Raw genomic sequence first — 26,389 nt, forward strand, 5'->3', positions numbered from 1 at the left:
GGTTGGCTTCTTCTGAGGCCTCTCTCTTTGGCTTGTAGATGACCACCTTCTCCCTGTGTCCTCACATGGCCTTTCCTCTGAGTGTATTTGTGTCCTACTCTCTTCTTCTTAGAAAGACACCAGACACATCTCTGGAGGCAAGGGAAACAAAAGCAAAATGAACTATTGATACCTCATCAACATAAAAAGCTTCTGCACTGCAAAGGAAACACTCAACAAAACTAAAAGGCAACCTATGGAATAGGAGAAGATATTTGCAAGTGAAATATCAGATAAAGGGCTAGTATCCAAAAATTATGAAGAACTTATCAAACTCCAACACCCTAAAAATAAATAATCCGGTTTCAGAAATGGGCAGAAGCCATGAACAGACACTTCTCCAAAGAAGACATACAAATAGCTAACAGACACATGAAAAAATGCTCAGCATCACTCATCATCAGAGAAATACAAATCAAAACCATAATGAGATACCACCTCACACCTGTCAGAATGGCTAAAATCAGGAGACAACAGATATTGGTGAGGATGCAGAGAAAGGGGAACCCTCTTGAACCATTGGGGGGAATGCAAACTGGAGCATCCACTCTGGAAAACAATACGGAGTTTCCTCAGAAAGTTAAAGATAGAACTACCCTATGACCCAACACTTGCACTACTAGGTATTTATCCAAAGGATACAAAAATGCTGATTCAAAGGGACACATGCATCCCAATGTTTATAGCAGCATTATCAACAAGAGCCAAATTATAGAAAGAGCCCAAAATATCCATCAGCTGATGAATGGATAAAGAAGATGTGGTGTATATATACCCATAGTAAAAGCCAAAATCCTTGCTAGTGACTGCAAGACCTCTGATTTTCAATCTCTAACACTGTTCCCCTTGCTTCCTCCGCCACAGCCACACTGGTCTCCTTTGCTTTTCCATAAACACACCACCCCTGCTCTGGGTGGTTCCCTCTGCCTGGGGCATCCTTGGACCTATCCTCCCAACTCCCCCTCCCTCTTCCTTCTTGGTTCAGCTCAAACGCCACCTTATCAGAAAGCCCTTCCCTGAGGACCCTCCCCAAAGTAGCACTCCAACCCTCTCTATATATCTTTCCTGCTTTACTTTTCTTATGGCACTTATGACCAGCTGAGGTACGTGCATGCATGTGTGCGCTTGCTTGTTTATTGTCTGTCTCCTTACTAGAAACTAAGTTCCATGAGAGTGGGGATATGGCCTTGTTCCGTGCTCTACTCTCAGGTTCAGAGGAGATATTGATTGATTGAATAAATGAGTAATATCTAAAATGAGAAAAGAAATCCAGGGAATTAAAAAGTTGGGAGACGGCCAGCTCTCAGACAAAGGATGGTGGATCCTATGATTCATAAGCTTACCAGACTCTTTTTAGCACTTATGGCTAGGGTGTTATTTGCAGCCTTACATTACTATTCTGGTATTATGTAATATTTTAACCTAGGTCAAGGCAAAAGTCCTTGAGAACATAGATCATAACTTCTACTTCTCTAAATATATCCTGTGCCTTATACATTGTCCCAGCTCAGGAAAACATACGCCAAGGTCAGTTAGCAGAATCTGCCATGGATGCAAGAGGAGGGAGTGAAGGCATCTCTCCCCTGTCTCTGCTGACTTAATCTAACAACAACAAAAACCCATAAAGATGTAGGAGGAGTCCTGTGGCCCAGGTTCAAGTCCTGGCCCCACCCCTTACTAGTTACCTGAATGAGCTTGAGCAACTCACATAATTTCCTTGAGTCTCAATTTTCTCATTTGTTAAAAATGATAATTATAATATTTACCTAAAAGGGCATTTTGAGGATTAAAGAGAAAACAGATAAAGCTCCAAGCACATATTTGGCATAGAGCAGGCTCTCAATAAAAATTAATGCCACTCAAAAAAAAAAAAAAAAAATTAATGCCACTCCCCTGCTGAACCACAGGGGCTCTGGTAGTCAGCAAAACCTCCACTGTAAAAAGAGACCCATTATGTTGCCAACAGAAGAGCCAAGTTCATGAAGAGACATGAGCAGGTGATAAGGGATATGCAATTTTCTGGGTCAGGAGAACAGCTGATACACGAGACAGGGTATCCGATGTGTCCGGGTGAATGATCCGGAGATCATGGCAGGCTCTGGTGTCAGTGCATTGTCAGAAGGTGCACTGTTCTCCCTGAAACCCCCTAAGGGAATATATTTGAAAGCCATAAAACTTTACACAGTTGTTTAAGATGAGCGTCCCTGGGCTTCCTCTTATTTCTGGGATTTCTTCACCATGTGGTGAGGAGACCCTATCTATAAGACCCTTTTGGACTCCTTGTTAAGCCACTTGCTTCTTGGGACTTTCTGAAATTTCCCTTTGTTCTTGAGTTTCTGATCCCTTCCTGCCTCAGTGTGTTCTCACCTCACTGGCTTTACTTCCCCTTTCTTAGCAGCTCACGTGGTTACAATTACACCATATTTTCCTGCGATTTCCAGTGACCATCTCTCTGATGACGGTGCAAGGGTTAGGTGAGAGATGAGCAGGGAGGAGGCAGGAGGGGTCACTTCTGTTAACTACAGCGAGCTGCTTCTGCCGTTGCCGGGCCTCATGAAGGGGAAGCGGAAGTGCAGAGACGGCACCATGCAGTAAACTCACACCCTCCCAGGCTACTTTGAGAGCTTCTGGCTACCAACATCTCACACAAGTGCGCACCCCCTGAGAAGCAGCAGGTCACCCTGGGCCCAGATCCTTGCTTACCCCCCCCCCCCACGCCCCCCGGTCCTGGTCCAGGGGAACTAAAGGGACATATTAAAACAGAAGAGATCTAGGGGCGCCTGGGTGGCTCAGTTGTTAAGCGACCAACTTTGGCTCAGGTCATGATGTCACCGTTCGTGGGTTCGAGCCCGGCGTGGGGCTCTGTGCTGACAGCTCAGAACCTGGAGCCTGCTGCGAACTCTGTGTCTCCCTCTCTCTCTGCCCCTCCCCCGCTTGCGGTCTGTCTGTCTCTCAAAAATAAAAATAAACGTTAAAAAAATTTTTTTAACAGAAAAGGCCTGAGAAGGGGGTTTCTCACCAGAGCACTACCTCCATTCTCACTTGCCCTTGGTGCTACCTAGCAAAACACAAAACACAGCTCAGTGGAATGAATGTTCCCTGTTTCTAACAAGCATGTTTGGGAGGAAGGTAGAGGAAAGACAGTCCTGATAAGTCAAGCAGGAGAACCGGAAGACAGAATTCCCCATTTTTTAGCCGGGCCACTTTTTAATTTTCTATTCTCCATTTCTTCTTCTCACCAAGCACTGCCATTGACTGAGGCTCCTTACTCTTGATCTGGATTGGAGGAGACCTGGAGAGCCACTGGAAGGACAAGGGAAACCATGGGTTGGGGGAGGGGTGGACCTGCATCCATTGACATAAATGAGCCAGGTCAGGGATAAGTCCACAGACACCTTCACTCTTCTCAGGGTCTTTCTGGCCATATTGGAGCCCGAAATAAAAGAGAAAATCAGCAATACTGATCCTACGTTTACAATTTTGACATTTTGTTAATAAAGACTTTTTGCATTAATTTTGACTTTTCAAAATATTTCATTAAGGGCCTCCTGGGTGGCTCAGTTGGTTAAATGTCAGACTTTGGCTTAGGTCATGATCTCACAGTTCATGAGTTTGAGCCCCACCTCGGGCACTGTGGTGACAGTGTGGAGCCTGCTTGGGATTCTCTCACTCTCTCTGCCCTTCTCGTGCTCTCTCTCTCTCTCAAAAATAAATAAACTTTAAAAAAAATAAATAAAATATCGCATTAAAAACCTATATATGTTCATTACTGAATGGTGCCTCCTTAAATTCACTCTTGCCTCACTCTAGTCCTGGCCTTGGTTAGATTTAGCCCAGCTGATGGTGCTGGTCAATTCATTTGGTTGATTGTTTCTTTAAGGAAAGCGAGGCTGGAGCCTATAAAAATCATCTATATGATTCAAAGTCTAATTTTTAAATATATGTGATGGCAATCCTACTAAAATATTTGGAAAAAAACAATGGGATTCTCAACCGCAAAAATTACCCAAATTTTAGATACAATTCGAATCCTTTATTATCTAACAAAGCCAGGGTACTTCACCTTACCAACCACCAGGTGTCTCTGTAAACTCCCTGCAGGCCCTCGCACAAGACGCTCAGGTTAACGTCATAAATAAAATCTGTGGTTTTTAACCAGTTCTGAAGAGATGGCACAAAACGGTCTGAGATGCAACAGCTTCAAATACTAAATCTACAGAGACCCATCCACCTGTCCAGGATTGCAGACTAATAGCTAAATGCTTGTGATAATGCAATCTATTAACATATTCAAGGTAGGAAATAGATTATTAGAGTCAGTTTGTCCTAATCAGTATACTTTCTAGGATGTCCCTGCATTATTTTTTCCTCATTCCATAGCTGGATCAATTTCTAACAGCACAATTCTGCGAGACCAAAACAATATTTCAGGAGGGTCTCAGAGAAATCAACTCTTCACCAGGCTTCCAGGACTAGACCTCTCACTCCTGTAGGGCAGGGAATTTTGAAAACAGTATCCAAACCATTTGCTTCTGTTAAAAAAAAAAAAAAGCAAATTCATGGAGTGCTATGGTCAAAGGTCAATAAACAGAGTGGTAGAAAAGTTGTAGCATTCTTTAAAAATACGTTTATCTACGCACATTATCACCCTCTCCCTCGTGCCACCTCATCCTGCCCTCGGAAGGAAATGTAAATACTCCAAAAGCCAATGGACTATTTCCTCTGACCTTATTTTTTTCTGAGGTCATTCTGAAAATTAACCCTTCTCCATTCAACACCCTGGAAGGGACTGTAGATTCTTCCCCCAAGGCCCGGGAAAATGGCTCTTGTGGGAAATCTCTGTGACGATGCTCCTTTTGAGGTTTTCCAGTTTGCCCAAGACAGCATCTGTTCTTCATTTTTATTTTATTTTTTCATCACTGTTTTAAAGAGAGAGAGAGCACGAGTGGTAGAGAGAGGCATAGGGAGACAGAGAGAATCTTAAGCAGGCTCCACACTCAGCGTGGAGCCCCGCGTGGAGCCCGGGCCGCAACCCTGAGATCATGACCTGAGCCCAAATCAAGAGTCAGATGCTCAACCGTCTGAGCCACCCAGGCGCCCCTCACTTTTAAATTACTCAAATTTTAAATTTAAGTTAAATTCTTCATTTTTAAATGACTACTAATAACCACAGCAGGAACAACGGCTAATATTTAGGGAGTGCTCACTACATGCTTATCAGTGTGATAAGAGAACCTGACAAATATTATGTCCTCGAAAGGTCATTGCTCTGGGCTTCCATGACAGTGAAGCCCGCCTGGTTCCCCCCTAGCTTTCTGGGCGACTCCTCCTCATCTACCCCCTTCTTCAGTGCTGGACTTCTCAGATTCAGTCCCAGGCCCTCTACTCTTGATCAGTGTAGCAGAAAATCTTGGCAGTTAAAAATACAGTCTCAAACTATGAGAAAAGAAGGAGAGACACTGGGTTCCAAGATGACAAATTAATTGAATGTGCTGCAAAGGGAGTGCCAACTTCAGGCTTGACCCCTCACCCTCAGGGAGATGAATTCCATATACTGGCGCTTCTTGCCTTTAAAGTGCGGTCAAATCACAGGGTGGATGGATGTCTTGTGAAAATGCAGGTTCTGAGTCAGCTTATCTGAAGTGAACCTGAGATTCTTCAGCCCACACGATGCTGAGGCTGTTGGTACCTGGACCACACTGTGAGTAGCAAGGCTCTAGGTGACTCTATAATTATAATGAGGTACTGATAAAGTTTACCTAAGTTGCTAGTTATACTGACAGATCAAATCAATATATAGTAATGGCTGAATTGTGGGATGGGGAATAGAGATTGTGAAAACTTCAAGGAATATATGTTTCTGGTTTCTAAACTCAAAATCCCTTTGAACTTAAAATTTCTGTGACATCAGAAATGAGACTTGATTATTTTTTCAAAGCTTCAACCTAAAGACTAATTGTGCAGGTTTGAATTGCTAGGTCTGGTATCCCCACTAAGAATCAATCATTTGATCACAGAATCCACAACTTTGACTAGTCTGAAATTTTGGGGGTAATTTTGGGGGATGGGGGTAATCTATATGGGTATTGCAACCATAAGTTGGTATAAAATTGTAATCTGAGGAAAGTATAAAATAAAAATAAGAATTAAGATATGGGTAACAATGGAGATGATGAACAAGCAACCTTAAATCCATGATATTAGCAATTTAAAAATAAATTTTAGGGGCGCCTGGGTGGCGCAGTCGGTTAAGCGTCCGACTTCAGCCAGGTCATGATCTCGCGGTCCGTGAGTTCGAGCCCCGCGTCAGGCTCTAGGCTGATGGCTCAGAGCCTGGAGCCTGTTTCCGATTCTGTGTCTCCCTCTCTCTCTGCCCCTCCCCCGTTCATGCTCTGTCTCTCTCTGTCCCAAAAATAAATAAACGTTGAAAAAAAAATTAAAAAAAAAAATAAATTTTACATAATAATTTCTGTAATCATTGCAAAACTGGTGTGTGTTTTATCAGGTTTTTAAGGCATTTGATGCATTTAAGGAAATCCAATGTGTTCATGTTGTGACTTTAGTTGAATGGGTAGAAGAACTTAATTAGGCTTGCAATCAACACTTAAGTGTTTGGAGAAAATTATTTCCTTAAAAATCATAAGTTTTGCTTTATTAGTTATACGTGCATGATAGAGAAATGCTGACTTTGAAGATGTAAAAAAAAATGCTAGTTGCTTAATAAGTTTATGAGATGGTCTCACTGACCTTCTTGTCGTCTATCACATGCTCAAGTTCCCTGCCAAAGCAAGCCTTCCGCTCTTCCTTTTTCCTAGAATGCACCTCCCCCAATTCTCATACGCCTATTTGTATTATGCTTAGCGCACTCAGTGACTCTCTTACCCTGGGTTGTGAACTCTGTACCCCTGTAACCCTTATAGCCCCACTAAGTTATTAGTGTTATCTCATGTATAGACAAGGAAGCAGACATGGAGAGTTTTCAACAACATGTCCAAGTGGCAGATGTGGGATGGAAGCAATGTCTCTCTTACTCATGAGCCCATGACCACTATTATTGTGCTGAATTCCATAAACCGTTATCTCTAATGCTGAACAATACTGCTGCTCAGGTAGTCTGCTGTCATCTTCAAACACAAAGTGACATAATTTTAGGAACTCCCAGAGCTTTCCCTAAAAAGAAGATATGGGACAAATCTTTAAATACCACTTCCTTGAAAGACTAATTATGGGAGAGCATAATACAAATATGCACCTATAATTTAGAACTTACTATAAATTCTGCTTCTTGCCCTTTACAAAATCTGTGCACCGATTTTGGGCACAAAAGCCCAGCACAGTGGAATTTCCTAACTCTTTTACATGGAGAGGCAGAAACGCACAGCAGTTAATTGCCTCTTAACAGATTCTGGGCCCAAGACTGTCTGGGTTCAAATCTTGGAACTGCCATTTTTCAGTTGGGTGGTCTTGAGTAAGTCACCTAAACCCTCTGTGTTCAGTTTTTTATTTGCAAAGAAACATAATAAAGGACCCACCACGTGTTTGTTCTGAGGATTGAATGAAGTAATAGCACACATAAAGAGCTTAAAACATGACTATGTCTCTAAAGGTAGGTAGAAAACATTTACTGCACATCGATGAGCTTTACAGACACCTAACTAGGTAGTTGAGAAACCGGTACTTGGACCGAGGGCATTAGACTCTCATCTCTTTTCCACCAGATCAAATTACTACCTTATCCGTTTGGGCTGGAACTTGCTAACATTTTCACGCTTGCAGGCATGATATGCCTTCCATATGCCCCCCTTCCTCATTTCCACTGCTGCATTTCTTTTCACTGTGTAATTGGAAACCCTGACTGAAGAAGGTTTATTTATAGTAGGAAAAAATTAGTGTTATTTAGCTTGAGCTTTTCTGCAACCATCAGTCCATTACTGTGAGAGCATCCACATTTACATTGCAACATCATTCTGTTTTCCCAGTGCCCTGTAATCATTAATTAGCTATTCAAAACAATGTTTATTGAATGTCTACAGAGAGAGAAGCCTGATCCAGCCTTCCTTCATCAAAAACCAGCATCTTCCCTGAGCTCAGATGCCCGCATACCAACCAGTTACTAGATAGCTCTGCTCAGGTGTCCCACATGCACTTCAGACATGGCCAAAATTTAACTCATCTGTCCCCCTGACCTCCTCCCCCTACCCTCTCACGCATTCCTGATTTTGGTGCATGGAGCCACCATTCCCATTTCTCCATGCCCAAAGTGCGAGTTGGCCTAGACTCCCTTCACAAACCACCACATCCCATCTGTCACCAGGCTTCATCGGTCCCATCTCCTGAGGACATACCACCCTTCTCATCTTCCCTGACACATGACAAGTTAGTGTGGCCTGGACTATTGCAAATCACCTCAGGACTGGTCCCTGTACTTCAGCCTCTTCTTCTTCTAGTCCCTCCTTCACATCGTCATTATGTAGACCTTTTGACATCTGACCGTGACACACTCCCTGCTCCCCATTTGAAATCCTTCCATGTTCCCCTGTCATCCATAGGGCAGAGCTCCACCCTAAGACACAGCATATGAGGCCCTTCATATTCTCAGCTCCGCCTCTTCCCCCCACCCCCCATAGCTTTAGTGCCAGGAAGGATTTGCAGCACTCCTTCCTGCCACCATGCTGCGTATATGTCATTCCTTCAATCTAGTGTGCTCATCCTGCCTTGCCCAACCACTGAACAATTGCTTCTCTTTGAAGACTCATTCTGAGAGTTGCCTAATCAATTAAGCTTATTTCTAGCCTCTCCGGGCAGAATTCTGTGCTTCCTCCTCCATGTTCTTGAGGTTTCTCAGACATGCTTCTATTATAATGCCTGTTCTACTGTTTAATTGCTTACAAGGTTGTTCCCCCAATCAGACTGAATACCTCCCAAAGGCTCTATTTGTCTTGTTATCCCCAGTGCCTGGCATACACAAGAGGCCCAATAAATGCTCATGAAATACACTATTGTTGTGGCAAGAACAAGAGTCTGTCAAGAGGTCTTCTGACGGCCAGCTCACCTCTTCCTACGCCAGGCTTCCCCAGGCAGCCTTGGTCAGCCTCCCCTGAGGAACAACACTGCCTGGTGTCCTCTGGGAAAGCATGGTGGCAGCTGAGTTCTTTGGGTCCTAACCTTACTCTGCCTGTACCTGGGCCAGCCTGGCTCCCTGCAGGGCAGCCTTAAGAGGAAGAAGAAACCCAGATATAAATGTACCTGGTAGAGAAGCCAGCTACTTGTTCCCAGCTCCATCAGTGTTCCGGCTTGTCAGAGCAGAACTCTGCTTTGGAAGGGGTGCCCTGTGTTTGGCCTGGGAGCCAACAGATTCCAGTCAGAATGGAAGGAGCTAAGTGAGTTTAGATTCCATTTTTGACCCCAGTGCAGTGCAGTAACAGTCCAGCTACATATATGCTCAAGATTCTAAGCTCCTAGAGAAAGATCTGTATTTAACTCACCTTAGGTGGCAAGCCCCTTGGCAGGGGGGAAACATCGCTTAATTATTTTTGATGAAAAGGAATATTTTTAGATAAAAATTAAAATTGTTTGCTATTTTCCTAATACAAAAGGCCCCCGGGGAGCAAGTTCTGACCAGAACCCTGCTACTTAATCTAGTCTCATTGCAAATATTTACTAGATGCTGGGCAGAGAGTTTATGGAAGAATTAATACATTGCCCCTTCCCTCAAGGTGCTAATGGAGAAAAAAAGACAAACTTCTAAGAAAAGTTGAATCATAAATAAATAAACAAGAGTTGAACAAGAAATACAAGAAGAATATGCCTCAAAGGGGTGACTCACTCTCTACCAAAGGAGAAGTTCAGAGAAGGGAGAAGCCATTGGCCCCCAGGGTGATGGCTCAAAAGACACAGAGACAGCATAGCTCTCACCTGACAGGTTGGACCAGCAAGCCAGAGGGCATGGGGTGAGATTGGGGGACATCCTGGTAGAAAGAAAAGAGTAGATTCTTTGAACTTGGGGTTTGAGTTTCTGTTTTGCCATTTATTCGCTAGAGATCTCAGACATTTGTTAACCTCTCTGCACCTCACTTTTCTCATGGCCTCCATATAGCATTCAAGACTGCAAACACTTAGCACAAACACATGTGCTAAGCCCTGCAAACAAACATGAAAAGAGAAGCCGTTTTGTCCTCAAGAGCTACCATGCGAGAAGGGGGTCAGTAAATATTAGTCCTCCTCTTCCTTTACCCTCCAGGTGTCTGTCACCCTAAAGGAGGGGTGAGCAGACCCAGTGGACTATTACTAAGTGGAATGCAGGATGTGGGTTCAGAAGTGTGGACACAGAAAAAAAAGAAAAAGTGCGGAGACAGAATAAGCTCATTACCATCCACTTTGGAAGATTCCTGCCCTCCTGTCCCACCTTCTATTAGGAAATGGGTCTTTCCTCCCTGAGGCGGAGATCCTGATTTGCAACCACCCCTCTTGTGCTTTGACAAAGTCTGGGAGTTGCCAAAGTCAAAGGCATAACCCTTAGACAAACGCTATCATTGTCCAAATGCTTATTTACCTACTCACTTAATTTATTTAATTGCAAAAGACAACCACTAGGGGGCCTAGGAGCAAGAAGCTAAGCTCAGACCCCATTTATCAAGCAGAATGCGTGTCATTCTTGATGAAAAATGTAGTCAGGGTCTACAAAACATACACTGTGAGCTGAAAACAATACCTTCTGCCCCTTCTGCTAACTCTTAGTAAAGAACATGGCTCCCTTGAGGCTAAAACGCATTCTTAACTCATCCCATCCTCCACAAGCCATCAGACTAGGCCAAGGGTTTCTTAGCTCCGATTCCATTTTTCAGTGTTTCCTCCTGATTAAAGCCCTTTGGCTCAGCAGGATTGTCTATAATGATAGTAAATGGTTCACATGATGATGAGGCAATCTTTTCACATCTTGAGCTGCAATCCGTCTTGTAAAACCTTGCCACTCACTGTCTGAATTCACAGCCCTGAATTCTCAGGAAAGCCATCAACCTGGGGTTATTGGTCTGGGTTCTTATGCCTCCTGGCCCCGCCCCGCCCCCCACCCCCTACCCATTTCTCACACCACAGGCAGAGACTTGAATAGCTATTGTACCTACCTATGGCAATCGTCATTAAAATCAATCACTCATTTGCCAAAACACATACCCACTCACACACACACAACCCCCTGACACAAAAACCGCACAAAACTCGGGTCCCTATGTGTCTCTGGGGTCACGATAACTCAAGTCTCCGTGACCGAAACGGAGTGGCAAAAGTTGTTTTTCCTTAGCAGGAGTCTGCTTTCACAAAGATTCATCTCCTACATTTTCTCTGAGACCCTCACACACACTACAGCAACAAAGGAAAGGAGCATGATTTCCCAAGCAGGTTGCCTAGAAACCACTCCTGTGTTTCTGAAACTAATTTAAACATGAAAATTCAGCTCCTGACTCATGCCAGGAATGCATGTAATGGCTTTCTCAGTATTTTACTTTCTTTTTCTTTCACATTACAAAATAATGCACGCTCGTTGCACAAAAATGGAAAGGAAGATGAAAATACACAGGTCCAGAAAGAGAAAAATCCCCCATAATCTCACCGTCAGAGGCAGCCACTGTTATCATTTGGGGATATTTTCTTCCAGGCTTTTTTTTTCTATGTATTTTTAATATTGTTGATATTAACACTGAATTTACATAGATCTTGCTTTTCTCACTTAGTATATTGTCAGCATTTCCCATCTGGCTGAAATTCTCAGAATATTGATTTTTTTTAAATACCACATCATATTACAGTCAATTTTCCATTATTTACTTAACCATTCCCTTAATGCTCGACATTTAGATTATTGCCAATCTTACACCTTTTATTTTTTCAGTCTTACACCATTTTGATCAGTGTTGTCATGATCATCTTAGTACAAAACAGTATGTACCTCATAATAATAAAATCATAAAAGGAATTTCAAAAGCCTGAAATTTTTAGAAACTCTTAAAAATTGGACTAATGCATGTTTACAATATATTTTTAAATTTAAACAATATATTAAAAAGTAAATTGAGGGATGCCTGGGTGGCTCAGTCGGTTAAACATCCGACTCTTGATTTTGGCTCATGTCATGATCCTAGGATTGTGGGATCAAATCCTGCATCGGGCTCCACGCTGACAGCATGGAAGCTGCTTGGGATTCTCTCTCTCTCTCTCTCTCTCTCTCTCTCTCCCTCTGCCCCTCTCCCCAGGTCGTGCTCTCTCTCTTTCTAAAATAAAAAAAATTTTTTAAATAAGTAAATTGAAATTCAAAGTAAAAGAGGGTTCTTCTAACTAGTACCACTTCCTAGATGTAACCACTGCCCACTGCTACCAGAAGTCTTCTATGAATATAAAGGCACATATATATGCTTGTTTATTTGACACCACACTGTTCTACCACGCTTTTTTTCATTTATTACATCTTGGGCGTCTTTCTTCATCAATCCAAATTGGTCTCTTCTTTTTAGAAGTTGCACGCTGTTCTATTAGATGGCATGCTGTCACTCACATGCTGTGGACAGAACTTGTTACTGCCCTCGATACATTTTTACTGAGCTGGGTACTGGGCAGTGGGTCTGATATGACACTACTCCAACCACACTGTACCTTTGCTGGAAGAGGGAACAGACGGTAGCATAGGTAACAGCTTTAGCCCTGGAATTCGCATTGTAGGTTATAGAGGTCTCCAAATTTTTCCTTTTTTAAAATTTTGTTCTTTGGTTGTTGTTTTCAAACCAAAAGTTTGTACCCTTTTACTAATCCTCCCCCCAGCCCCAAGGAACCTCCATTCTACCTCTGTTTCTATGAGTTCGACGTTCTTAATTTATTTTTTTCTTTTTAGATTCTCTGTGTAAGTGATACCATACAGTATTTGCCTTTCTCTGTCCAGCTTATTTTATTTAGCATAATGCCTTCCACATTCATCCATGTCAATCTACAAATGGCAGGATTTCTTTATTTCTTAAAACTGAATAATATTCAATTATTTTATAGAATGCATTCAATTAATATATAATATGTATTATCCTTACATTGTGTATGTCTAAATATTATTATATATATATATATATATATATATCACATTTTCTTTCTCACTCATCCATCAACAGACACTTAGGTTGTTTCCACAACTTGACTATAGGAACAACATACTGCAATGACCATGGGAATACTGATATCTCTTCAAGATAATGAGTGTATTTCCTCTGGATAAAAACTCAGAAGTGGGATTGCTGGATCATATGGTAATTCTATTTTTAATTTCTTGAGGAGCCTCCATAATGTTTTCCCAGTGGCTGCACCAGTTTGCATTCCCACCAACAGTGTAAGAGGGTTCCACTTTCTCCACATCCTCACCCACATCTATTGTCTCTTGTCTTTTTTATGATAACTCTCCCAACAGGTATGAAGGGATATCTCTGTGTGGTTTTTATTTGCATTTCTAGTGATGGCAAGCACCTTCTCATGGATCCATGGGCCATTTGTATGTCTTCCTTGGAAAAAATGTCTATTCAGATTCTTGGCCCATTTTTTAACTGGGTTATTTTGTTTTTGCTGTTTGAGTTACTTTTACATTTTAGATATTAACCCTTATCAGATTTGTGGCTTGCAAGTATTTTCTCCCATTCTGTAGTTGACTTTTAATTTATTTAATGGTTTCCTTTACTGTGCAGGGGCTTTTAGTTTGATGTAGTCCCACCTGTCTATTTTTGCTTTTATTGTTTTTGTATCTCCAAACTTTTCTGATCTCCACACATGTTGAATTTTTGAGCATGTACCCCCAGCCATTTATGTATATTTATTTATGTTATATACATGTACTACTTATGAATATATTACTTACATGATAGAACATACACTAAAAATAGACATTTTAATGGGTTGCATTAAAGATGAAATAGACATTAATTCACCTAATAATAAATTATATTAAAATATATAATAAAAGCATTTTATTGTTTTTGATAAGAGCAATGTGATTGCTTTGTTATATTTAAAATATTTAGGGGCGCCTGGGTGGCGCAGTCGGTTAAGCGTCCGACTTCAGCCAGGTCAGGATCTCGCGGTCCGTGAGTTCGAGCCCTGAGTCAGGCTCTGGGCTGATGGCTCAGAGCCTGGAGCCTGTTTTCGATTCTGTGTCTCCCTCTCTCTCTGCCCCTCCCCCGTTCATGCTCTGTCTCTCTCTGTCCCAAAAATAAATAAAAACGTGGAAAAAAAAATTAAAAAAATAAATAAATAAATAAATAAAAATAAAATATTTAAAAATATTGGCTTAACACCTTGTATTACAGTTATTCTGGGGTCTGATTCTAAGTTCAGCTTATAATCAACAGTTGATTTTTTTTTTTTTTTTGATGATTAAAGATTTTTTTCTTCTTTTCTTTTTTCTTTTTTTTCTCAAGTTAGTCAACATACAGTGCAGTCTTGGCTCAGGAGTAGAACTCAGTAATTCGTCACATATATAACACCCAGTGCTCATCCCAACAAGTGCCCTCCTTAATGCCCATCACCCATTTAGCCCACCCCCGCCCCCCAGTTGATTTTAAGGGTTGTCATTGCTGGCCCCACTGAGAGTCCTGCCCACCAAAAATGCAAACTTGCTTTGAAAATTCACTTTGTTCTCACATTATTAAGTTTATCTTTGATTCATGGCTACCTTGGAAGAATCTTTTAAGGCTAGTTATCCATTTTATAAGCTTTAGCTTACCTAAAGTTAGATCATATATTCCGTAAATCCACTTAACCAGGCACGTGTCCAAAACCAGACTCAAGATCTTCCATTTCAAACCTGCTTTTTCCCTCATCTTCCACATCTCAGGTATTCACAACTCCGTTCCCCCGAGTTGGTCAGGCCAGAATCCTCAAGTCTCTCCTCAGGTTTCCTTTCCTTCTCTCAGCTCCACAAGGAATGAATGCATTAGCAAATCCTTTAGCTCTACCTTCAGGCCATATCCAGAACCTGGACACTTCCTGCCCCTTCTCCACTTACTGTCCTGGCCTAACCCACTGTCTTCTCTTACCTACAGTTATTGCAGTGACACCCTAACCATTTGCCCCGCTTCTGCCCTTTCCCCTCCACAATCTCTGCATCACAGTAGCATGTATTTGCCTTTTAAAACTTTTTTCTTTTTGGGGAGCACCTGGGTGGCTCAGTTGATTATGCATCTGACTCTAGATTTCGGCTCAGGTCATGATCTCACAGTTGGTGAGTTTGAGCCCCGTATTGGGCTTTGCACCGACAGCATGGAGCCTATTTGGCATTCTCTCTCTCTCTTTCTCTCTCTGCCCCTCCTCTGTTTGCTCTCTCTCTTTCTCAAAGTAAATAAAGTTTAAATAAGTAAACAAATGTGCTTTTTTTAATGTCAAGCTTACAGAAAAGCAAAGAATACTATTCCCTTATCCCATATTCCTCTATAGTTCCTATTTTGCTCATCTGATTATCTGTCTGTCCATCTATCTATCTACCCATCTAAAGGGGGTATATCATAGGCCATTTACTCCTAAACACTTTAGTGTGTATTTTGAGTATATTGTCTTGTATAACATAGTACAGTTACCAACCTTAGCAAATACAACATTGGTAAAGTAATTATATCTAACCTACTATCTTTCTCCCTAGTTTATTAATGGACTCACTGATGTTCTGTATGATACTTTATTTTCTTTAGAACAGGATCTGGCCTGAGATCAGGGTCAGTTAGAGTATTTGATTGCTGGGACTCATTAGTCTCCTTTAACTTGAAATATTTTACCTAGTCTTTCTTTGTCTTTTATGACACTGATATTTTTGAAGACTACTAGTTTCCTCTCCTGTTTTTATTTTTTTTAATTTTTTTAATGTTTATTTATTTTTGAGACACAGACAGAGCGTGAGCAGGGGAAGGGCAGAGAGAGAGAGAGGGAGATACAGAATCCGAAACAGGTTCCAGGCTCTGAGCTGTGAGCACAGAGCCCAACGTGGGGCCTGAACCCACGAACTGCGAGATCATGACCTGAGCCGAAGTCAGACGCTTAACCGACTGAGCCACCCAGGCGCCCCTCCTCTCCTGTTTTTAAAATAATTTTTTCATTTGGGGCTTTTGATGTTTCCTCACCATTAAACTCAGGTTATATATTCCTGACCCCAACATTATGGAGATGCTCTGTCCTTCTCAGGGCATCACATCTGGAAGCAGACAAAGTCCACCTGCCCCTTACTGGAGGCATAAATTTTAATCACACAGTCGAGGTGTGATCTGACTTCTTCACGGTGCAGTTACTATTTTTTCCCTTGCAAGAAGGAATCTTTGAGTGGCACTTTAAGACCACGCAAGTATCCTCTTCCTCATCAAAACTTCCATTTAGATTTAGCAACCGTTGAGGATTCTTGCCTGGGCCAATCTCTTAGTGGAGGATTGTAACTGGTAACTTTCAATCTCCAGCACATCCTGCACAGTATTAGCCAGCACACGGCTTTCTACTGGAAGCAAGAGCCCTTTCTTCCCCCTTATCTCTTTCCTAGCATGGATGAGTGGATTGCAATTTTTCAATACTTTATAAGTCATGGTTGTCTTTAAGTATTTTGACGTTCAAACCATCCCCAATTTACCCATTGGAAGCTGCCTCACAATGATCCCTATGCACTTTTTTTTTAATGTTTACTTATTTTTGAGAGAGACAGAGGGGTAGAGTGCGAGTGGGGGAGGGGCAGAGGGTTCTGTCAGCACAGAGCCCTACGTGGGGCTCAAACTCATGAACCATGAGATCATGGCCTGAGCCGAAGTCGGACACTTAACAGACTGAGCCACCCAGGCACCCCTTATGCACCTCTTTTAAAATGAGATCACATACAGGTATCCACTTTTTGAAAGTTCCCATTATGCCACTCGGCTTTTGCAAAAGACCTACGTTAGTACCTGTTTTCACTAACGGAAAGAAACCCAAGAGAGGTTTTGCTTTTGTGAGAAAAGGTGAAAAGCAAAAATAGCATTCAGTGTTTGTGTGACAGCAAGCCGTTACAGAGGCAGTGCAGCAATGAGGGGGGCCCCGTCTGAGCTCCTTCCCCAGGAACCACACTCAGCATCTCAGCATCAAGCCACCATAGCTTTGAACTGTGTCACGAACATCTGTGTATTTGTTAGCAAGAAGTGTCCCGAAGGCATCAGAAAAGCCTATGAAAGGTTATTTTTTGAGTCTGGGGAACACTCAAAATTTCTCCATATAAATAAGTGGTAATTGCTTCTTTGCTTTACGCTATTTTGGCTTATGAAAGGTTTCATAGGAACACTGTACTTTCAGATAGAGGGGGAAATCTATGCTCTAAGCTCTAGCTGTGCAACCTCTCCAAATGAAGAGCCCATTTCTAGCCCTGGTTTTGGAGCCCTCCCTCAAAGAAACAGCGTGCTGCCCAAGATAGTCCTAAAATATAAAGAAAGATTCACCCTGAAAATCTCTGAAGGAAAATGTCTCTGTTAAAGATAACATGGTGCTTATGTACGTGCTGGCTTAATTACTGAACCCTCCAGAGGGGCAGGTACTATGCACTGGACATGGGGACTCAAGTAAGACCAAGCTCCAGAAGCACACAGGCCAGCCCAACAGACTGATGTCCAAACAGACGAAGCCAAGAGAGGCAGTGTGGCACAGTGGCTGAGAGCACAGACTCCTAGCCCCGGTGGCTGCGGTGAAACCCCCTTCTCCCGCTCACAGCTGTCTGACTTTGGCAAGTTACCTAACATGGCTGCACTTCAGTCTGCCCCATCGGTACACTGAGCACCATTATGATATGTCTGGCTTGTAGCACCACTGTAATAACTGAGTGAGTCAGTAGTAAAGTACTCAAACCAGTGTTTGGTGCACAGGAAGCTCTCAGTAGGTGTTGGCTGTTGTTAAAATAAAATATAGTAAATAGATGTGCTCTAAGAAGGAAGATGTAAGCTTTCTGGGAGTTTCAAAGGAAGTAGCAAGTGAGCTAGACTAGAAGGAGGTAAAGGACCCCCAGGCCGATCGAAGGGCTCTGGGCAGACAGGCAGCATCTCATTCCCTCAATGACTATTCCTTGTTCATACACTTGGTGTTTTGCCCTTGTGTCTCCCCTGCCCTCTGACTTCTTGTTTTCCTTGTTATACCAAGGAGCGGACAAACTCACCAATAGGCACTGTACCCCATGACGTATTGATAGCATTTCACAACGTTAAATATCACTTCAACACAATCAGGACTGACTCCCTGCCCATCTGATCTCACATCCCCCAGCTCTAAATGTCTTCCCCAGGCCCACTCGGAGTCTTTCCACCTAGCCTTCAGGGAACTAGGGAGCCAATGCAGGGCCTGACTTGGGATGCAAAAGGGATGGGGTAGGAGTTATGAACTCAGATGGAAGATAGTAGCCAAAATGAGTGAAGAGGCAAATAAGAAGGTAATAGGGAATAGTGAGGACTGCAGGAGCTGTGCTCTCATGACCAACTCGAGCATTCAAGCTCATTTTTTTTTTTTAACTTTGTGTGGGCAAGGGAGATATTCAAAGTAATTACAAGTAGTAGGGCATGGACGCCCATCAGAACAGATCACAGCATAAACAACCAGCACTGATGCAGACCTACCCTGTGCCCTCCACTCTGTCCAAAATAAAAATGTCTCTAACCAAGACTCTGGATCTACTCCGCTGGTGTCTTGGCAGGAAAACTAGGTGTCCACCCCAGGATTATATGTAGCAGCAAGCACAGTACCTGTACATAGTAGGTGCTTAATAAATATTTGTTGAATAGAGAAGCAGCATGGTTAGAAGCATGGACTCCAGAGCCAGATGGCATTGGGCTAGAGTCTTGGCTATGCTGGGAATTGGCTGCGTGGCCTTGAGAAAGTTACTTAAACTCTCTGTGCTTCAGTCAGCTTACCTATAAAGTGGGTATAATAGTAGTTGTGAGATTAAATAAGAAAATACATGTTAGGACACTACCTAGTACCTAGGCCAGTAACTACCAAGTGAGAACTCAATAAATATCAGTTATCAATATCAGTTATGTAGCATCAAGAAAGAGGTGTTTGGAGGACTCACACCACAGGGGGAGTGACATAAAGGATCTAAGCCACCAGTCAGGTAGACAGAGGTCAAATGTTGGCCAGCTCCAGGAAAGAAATCGCTGTCATTTAGCTGAAGCCAGATTCTTTGTACTGGAATTTCAGAGCTACCCTGCCTGGTTCTAGAACTTTCTAGATCCCTTCTTCTTTGATTCCAGGCATGGTCTTCCTGACCCCAAGGAGTCGTCCTGGCAAAAAAAGATGTTACCCCAGATGCTACACCTGGGAGTGCCCGTTCTCATTCCCTGCCTCTGCCAGTCTCTGGGAGCCTTTCTCAAGTCAGGAGCAATGCTCACCCTGGGCTGGGGGCCTCATAGGCATGTGGACCACTGCCTCATTCCCTGGTTGGATGTCCAATTGTGTCCTCTTCCTGCCACCACGCAGCTCATCCACTCTGTCACATAGAGCTAGACGGGTAATATCTCATAGCTCTGGTGATTAACCGGCAAACTGTTCACTATGTGGCTCCAAGAAGCAGACAAGGCAGTGTTTTTGTTTACAGATTAGCCACTTATTAAGGCCCAGATGCTAGCGTTCATTGTCTATTTCTAAGGAAGTCGAGCAATGGTGACTTATGCTTTTCTACCTCTGGGACGGAGTAGGAGGGGGTTTTCAAACATCGTGTGCCTCGGCAACTGAAAGGAACTCTAAAAGGGCTCCTTTCTGGTCTGTGGCTAATCCAGGTGACTTTGGGATCCCCATTTCCTCAAGATTAGAGTGCGCACAGCAGATACCCTCTTTATCAATTGGCTACAGATGTTTCCTATCCCAGCAGTTTGAGACAAGCAATTGCAGCCACTACCACCGGATATAAACAGAGACTTTACAACCACAAGCTTCCTTGTCTGTTGCTTTAGCCCTTCTGCTTCCAAAGTGCCATGGGAAAATAAAGTGCATCTCCTGGTCCACAACTGCATTTCCAACCAATTCCTGCATGAAGGAGCCCTGCTGAAGGATGACAAGGTTAAAAGGACAGTTAGGGCTAGCAATTGGTTATCTATTCTTGCTTATCCATAGCATTTAGTAGGAAAAACGGTATGTTCATTTTCTTTTTTAATGTATTTTTTTTTTCAACGTTTATTTATTTTTGGGACAGAGAGAGACAGAGCATGAACGGGGGAGGAGCAGAGAGAGAGGGAGACACAGAATCGGAAACAGGCTCCAGGCTCTGAGCCATCAGCCCAGAGCCCGACGCGGGGCTCGAACTCACGGACCGCGAGATCGTGACCTGGCTGAAGTCGGACGCTTAACCGACTGCGCCACCCAGGCGCCCCTTCATTTTCTATTTAACTGCTTGATTATAGATGCCAAGGTAGGGCTATAAGAAGTCATAATGTTAGAGCAGGAAGAGACCCTGGAGATCAAATTAACTAACCTATTTCAGAGAAACTGAGGCCTGGAACATTAGACTTCTCTCTCAAGGCCATGACATTGGCCTGCAGTGGAGCCAAAACTAGAACATCAATATCCTGGGCTGCAGGTCTAAAGTACTAACCCTTACTCCAGTGGCACTTCACAATGGCAGAAGAAATACAGATGAGGCTGACTTGAGTTGTTGGATCCAATCCTACTTGAGTCTATTTCTCACAACCCCAGCAATATTCTTGTGGAGGAGATTCTAATTTTGTCCAGAATCCATTCTCCCATTCTTCAGTAATACAATGCCAAAGTTAGCAGGGCACAAGGCTGCTCAGGAAAAAAAAAAGTTACACTTCCTAGTGTGCCTTACAATGTACTCATGTCTGAGTCCTGGTCAGCGGGATGTAAAGGAAAGTGGTGAGTGCTTTAAAGGATGAAAATGTACACTTTCCTCAGACCAATGACTGGAATGCTGATCCAAGGTCTGGAGCTGGAGCAGTCATCTTGGGCCAGAAGGTAGAAGCCATGTGTTGAATAAGATGGAACAACAAGAAAGAAGGAACCCGGTGATCAGGGCACCACCATACCAGCCCTAGGTTGCCTCTGTTTATATGAGAGATAAATATTTTTTAATCTTTTTAAAACTACTACTATTTGGGGGTTTCAGACTCAAGAAAAATAATGTAGCTATAATGCCAGCTGTAAAACTATTTTGAAAGTTTCTTGCAGAATTTTCTGGAAAGAAATATAAGGATTTTGTCTTTTGGACCTCGTGCCTACTTAGAGAGAAGCATCTATTTCCCAGAGAAAGGTGGGAGCCAAGGAAAGGTCCCATCATAAAATATAGCCGCTTTCTGCTGATTTGACTTCATTTGGTTTTTAAACCAGTTTCTCCTTTAAAACAAGAGTTCCCTGGGAAAGCCAAGTTCAACTGTTCACATCTGAGAATCAGAACATCCCCTACTGATTTGTAAGGAGTTTGGGGAACAGGTGTTGTGGTGTCTAGGCTTAAGGAGGAAGTGACTCTTTGGGGAGGGTAGGCCATGTGGGACTGATGGGGTGGGTGTGCAGGACAGCGAAGAGGTGAAAAGGGTGTCAGAAAGGGAGGTGCACAGGTGCTGGGTGCTAAATCGCTGTGGGTCTAACTTTAACTTCCTTGGGATGCTGCGACAGCACATGACCACCAGAGGGCAGCAGCGGGTGGTGAAATTCCAGGGGCTCCACACAGCGCAGCTCGCTCCAGGTCCCCAAGGGAACGCAGCTGGCCCATCCACCCTGGGTCTCTCTGCTTCTTTGTCCAGAATTGCGCCCCCCGCCCCCCCACCCCGCCCCTTACCATGAGGAGTGGGAAAGGAGTCGCGTCCCTGAGCAGAGGAGGCTGAGCCAGCAGCTTTCATAAGCATCAGTTCAGGGCTCCCTGACAATCGTTCCCTCCCTCTGCCCCTTTTTGCCAGCTCTACATTGCACATTCAACATTTTATTAAAATAGGCTTTACATTGGTTTGTTTTTTTTTTTTTTCTTAGCCTTGCACTAAGCAATAAGACCTGTGAAATAATGGGTTTGTTGTGTCATAAATATTACATTAAAATACGACCGTATCACCAGAAAACCCTCTTGTTACCACCAGTGGTATGCTTGGAGAAACACTGCATAATTTTGTCAATCCCCCCCCCCATTTACCCAACAAAGAGGGTGATAATATTATCACCATTTTACAGATGAAGACATGAGGCTCTGTGAGATTAAATAGCTTCGTCAAGAGTTCTCACCAGAGCTAGGATTTGAGCCAAGTTCTGTTTGACTTAAAAGGCTATAACCCTTGTTTTATCCCAGGAGCAGGGAGGCAGAGACCTCCTAAGCTGAAGAAGAGGAGGAATAAGAGTGAAGAGTCCCAATCTCACTTGAAATCCTCCTTTCAGCTCTCCTTCACTTATCCCCATTTCTTCTTTGCTTTCAGTTCTACGAAAGTCTCCTTCTCACTCACCAAGGCAGAACATTCCAGAACGCATCCCTCATAAATAAAGACTGCCAATTCTTCATGAGGAATAAAATGTCTTTCGGAATTTTTTTTTTTATCATTTCTAAAATGATGATAAAGAAATTCAGCTGTTTGTAGCTCTGGACGCACTGGTAGGGAAGAAGAACTCAAGTCTGTGGAAGGGTCTCACAACACCCCTGTGGGAGGCTGCGGAGCGTGTCCTTGTCACATTGAGCCCAAAGCGGCTTGTACCTGAGAATTATCTAAAGTGGCTACTCACACCTGAGAATTGTGGTGACAGGTGTGGCGGAAGACAAATCCCTAGACTCTGCCACTTACCAGCTGTGTGACCTTGGGCAAGGCCCCAATTGTCTCTGATAAGATAGGAGAAATTCGGGTCTCAAAGGGTTATGTAGCTTTAAGTGGGGACCCTACCAGTTAGTATGAAAACACTCCATTATCACTGTTAGTATTTTAAATTGCTGTGAAAGTAAAAAGGGCTTTCATGTTCAGAACCCAGTTAGCTTGAAGTAAATTGTAGCACTTAGAGCAAATATTGCCTTTTCTTCTCGGAAACTTCACAGAAAGAAAGAAAGAACGAAAGAAAGAAAGGGAGAAAGGAAGGAAGGAAGAAAGAAAAGGTGAGTTGAAAGAACAATTCCTAAAGCAGAAAAAAAAATTGTTAAATTTGGAAATATCTCGGACCCCACAGTCTCACTTGAGACCTTGTTTCCTCTTTCCTTAATATTCTAGTCCAATATGCGTGACCTTTTGCCTCTGCCCCAGGGCCTCACAGACAGAACGGACAGGACAAACAGGACATGACTTTGCCCAAATTAGTTTCACTTTCTCCAAACCAGGCCATGGCCACAGCCAGGGAGAACTGTTTTTCACTCGTACCTCACTGCATCTTTTTGTCTTCCTTCCCCTCTGGAGAGGACACTCATTCTGTAGAAAAAGCTTGGCTGACCAAGGGGAGAGAACATCATTCTTATCACAGCCTAACTGTAGATATCGAGACCCTAGCCTGCCCCCCGCCCCCACCACAAATATGTAACCGTCTACATCTCAAACAACCTCCCTGTTTCTGAGGGTTTCATCTGTCTAATTGGTTCGATGTTGAGGGAGTTTGGAGCTGTCAGGCACTTGTCAATGGCTGAAGGAGAAAGAAATACATAAAAAGATTTGTTAATAGTCACTTTGTGCCAAACAGAACTCACATTTGTCTTCTGTCTAAAAAGCCGGAAGGAAAATAATAAAAAAAAAAATTAAAAAATGAAAAGTGGGTCGTCATCGACTTTGAATGTGGTTTCATTGATGCTGTTAGAAAATATTTTACCCCTACATGAAAATAAAGATGAACTGCCTCTCTGAGGAGGCAGAAGTTAAGTGATAATAGAAAGAAAAGAAAAGTTGGCATAATTTTGTGTGAGGTTTGGTGACATTCAGTGTCCCAGAACAGTGCTTTGGGAATCATCTTCCCTTTTGATCTTGCGGTATGAATGGACATAGAGGCCAACTATCTAAAGAATCACCTGGGGACATGTGGCAGAACAAAAGAATCTGCCAGGAAGGGGAAAAGCACACATATACAAATAAGCAGAAACATTAACTCCAGTCTGGCTACCTATTAAGTTATAATTTCTTCTCCACTCCATAGCATACCAACCAATCAGCAAGGTAAAAAGCGTAGTACAATTTATTTTTCAGGGGCGCCTGGGTGGCGCAGTCGGTTAAGCGTCCGACTTCAGCCAGGTCACGCGTCCGACTTCAGCCAGGTCACGATCTCGCGGTCCGGGAGTTCGAGCCCCGCGTCGGGCTCTGGGCTGATGGCTCAGAGCCTGGAGCCTGTTTCCGATTCTGTGTCTCCCTCTCTCTCTGCCCCTCCCCCGTTCATGCTCTGTCTCTCTCTGTCCCAAAAATAAATAAAAACGTTGAAAAAAAAATTTAAAAAAAAAAATTTTATTTTTCAGACTTATCTCACCTTGCTGCCAGCTCAGCCCTCCCGATACACATCTGCCTCTTCCACGACCCCTTCTCCCTCAGGGACCAGGGAGTTGTGCTCATCTTGATTTCTTCTGTAAGCTGTGGGGCCTTAGGATGATCCGATGCAGATATATAGTCTTCTCAACATCTCTCTCTTCCACTTTCTTTTCTTGCTTTCCTGCATCCATTTTCTGCATCTTCCTCACCCAGATACTTCCATCCCTGGCAGTTTTGTCTGTGATCTCACTTGCCTCCTCCTTCTGATTAGGCCAGTCTTCGAGCATCCATGAGGCTGCATGATATGGAATGAACGTAGATCACCAGAATGTCAAAATCCTGGCTTTTTACCTCCTAGCTGTGTGATCTTTGTCCAGTTACTTAACATACCTGCTTCAAGAAACCAGCAGCTATAATACTACCTTGGAGGAATTTTGAGACGGTGGAACAAGAAAATGTACGTCACGATTATGGCACATTAAACAGCATGTTTTTTTCTTGTATTCCCCCAAATAGTCCCAGTTTAATGGATTCTTTGTCACAGGTTACACTAAATAGTCTAGCACGATTATTACTCAGGTTTCATTCAATGTTTTCATTCATCATTCTAGGGAACACAGTAACATTCATTTTTGGCGCCTGCCTCTGGGGAGGTAGTGACATCTTTTTTTGGTCATAGATCAATTTCCATAACTGGCCCTTTACCTTCACATAGTGCAGCAGGCTCTGCTCAGTTTGCAACTGTGAAAATCCTCAATGGTTTCACACTTAGCCCTGGGAAACCTCTGATGGCCCCTTGGGAGCCAGAACAGTACCAAACGAGAAGTTTCTACTTCTCTTCTGCTCACAGGGCACTGCCCAGAAAAGGTGGGAGGGCTGCCTGCTCAAGTGTGGCCTTCAAAGACAACGTGGAGATGAAAAAGAAGTGAGAATGTGGCACAGTAGCCTGTGAACCCGCGACATGTAGCTGTGGGGGAAACAGTGGCCCCGAAGGAGCCATTTGCACAAACCAGTTCACGACCGGAAAATGGAACCACCTGCAAACAGAGCCTGTTAAGACAGGGTTTTCCGTACTGCTTTTACCCTAGCGAGGATTATGCCTCATCTCAGCTCTCAGTGCGATTTGTTTTGATGCTGCTCACAAAGGTTCCTTTTAGGAGGAAAAAATTGCAAAATCACTAATTTTCTTTTCCTTTACACCTCAGTTCCAATTAAGTCCGAGGCCAGACCCAATTGCAAATGGGTAGGTATTAGTTAAGATACAGTTAAGGCTGCTGTGTAAAAGGGACACGAAAGTGGAATTTTATTTTTCTGGTGTTAACAGTCTGAGCATAAGCTTTTCAGAGTTGGTACGTGTGCTTTGGTGTTGGACCCCCGGTTTCCTCCTATCTTTTTGCTTTGCTGTTCTCAATATATATGGCTTCCATCTTGTGGTGTCAGATGGCTGCTCTGGCTCCCACCATCACATCCACATTCCAGCTGTGGCAAGAAGAAGGAAAGAAAGAAGGGAGGGCACCTTGCTTTCTTGTAAAAGAAGTCTGGGGGGGCGCCTGGGTGGCTCAGTCGGTTGAGCGTCCGACTTCAGCTGAGGTCATGATCTCGCGGTTCGTGAGTTGGAGCCCCGCGTCGGGCTCTGTGCTGACAGCTTAGAGCCTGGAGCCTGTTTCAGATTCTGTGTCTCCCTCTCTCTCTCTGACCCTCCCCCGTTCATGCTCTCTCTCTGTCTCAAAAATAAATAAAAACGTTAAAAAAAATAAAAAATAAAAGAAGTCTGGAAGTTCTAAACATCAATTCTGCTCTCATACCATTGGCCCGAACTTAGCAACATGAGCACACTAGCTGCAAGCTGCAAGGGAGACTGGGAAATGTAGTCCTAGATGGGCAACCATGAGTCCAGCTAAAACATTGCTACAGAAGAAGGGTAGAATGTG

The 26,389-nt window shown here is 43.2% G+C and overlaps 1 long non-coding RNA gene across 1 annotated transcript; it reads right to left on the reverse strand.

Annotated features, from left to right (window-relative positions):
* LOC123596490 lies at positions 1-25,976 on the reverse strand. The gene is made up of 3 exons (XR_006711683.1): positions 25,164-25,976; positions 24,460-24,753; positions 1-131 (listed from the first exon to the last, which is right to left on the reverse strand). It is a non-coding gene; the product is annotated as an uncharacterized LOC123596490 (long non-coding RNA).
* Positions 25,977-26,389: the final 413 nt, after the last annotated feature.

Source organism: Leopardus geoffroyi, chromosome B1, assembly GCF_018350155.1.
Source record: "Leopardus geoffroyi isolate Oge1 chromosome B1, O.geoffroyi_Oge1_pat1.0, whole genome shotgun sequence".
NCBI lineage: Eukaryota > Metazoa > Chordata > Mammalia > Carnivora > Felidae > Leopardus > Leopardus geoffroyi.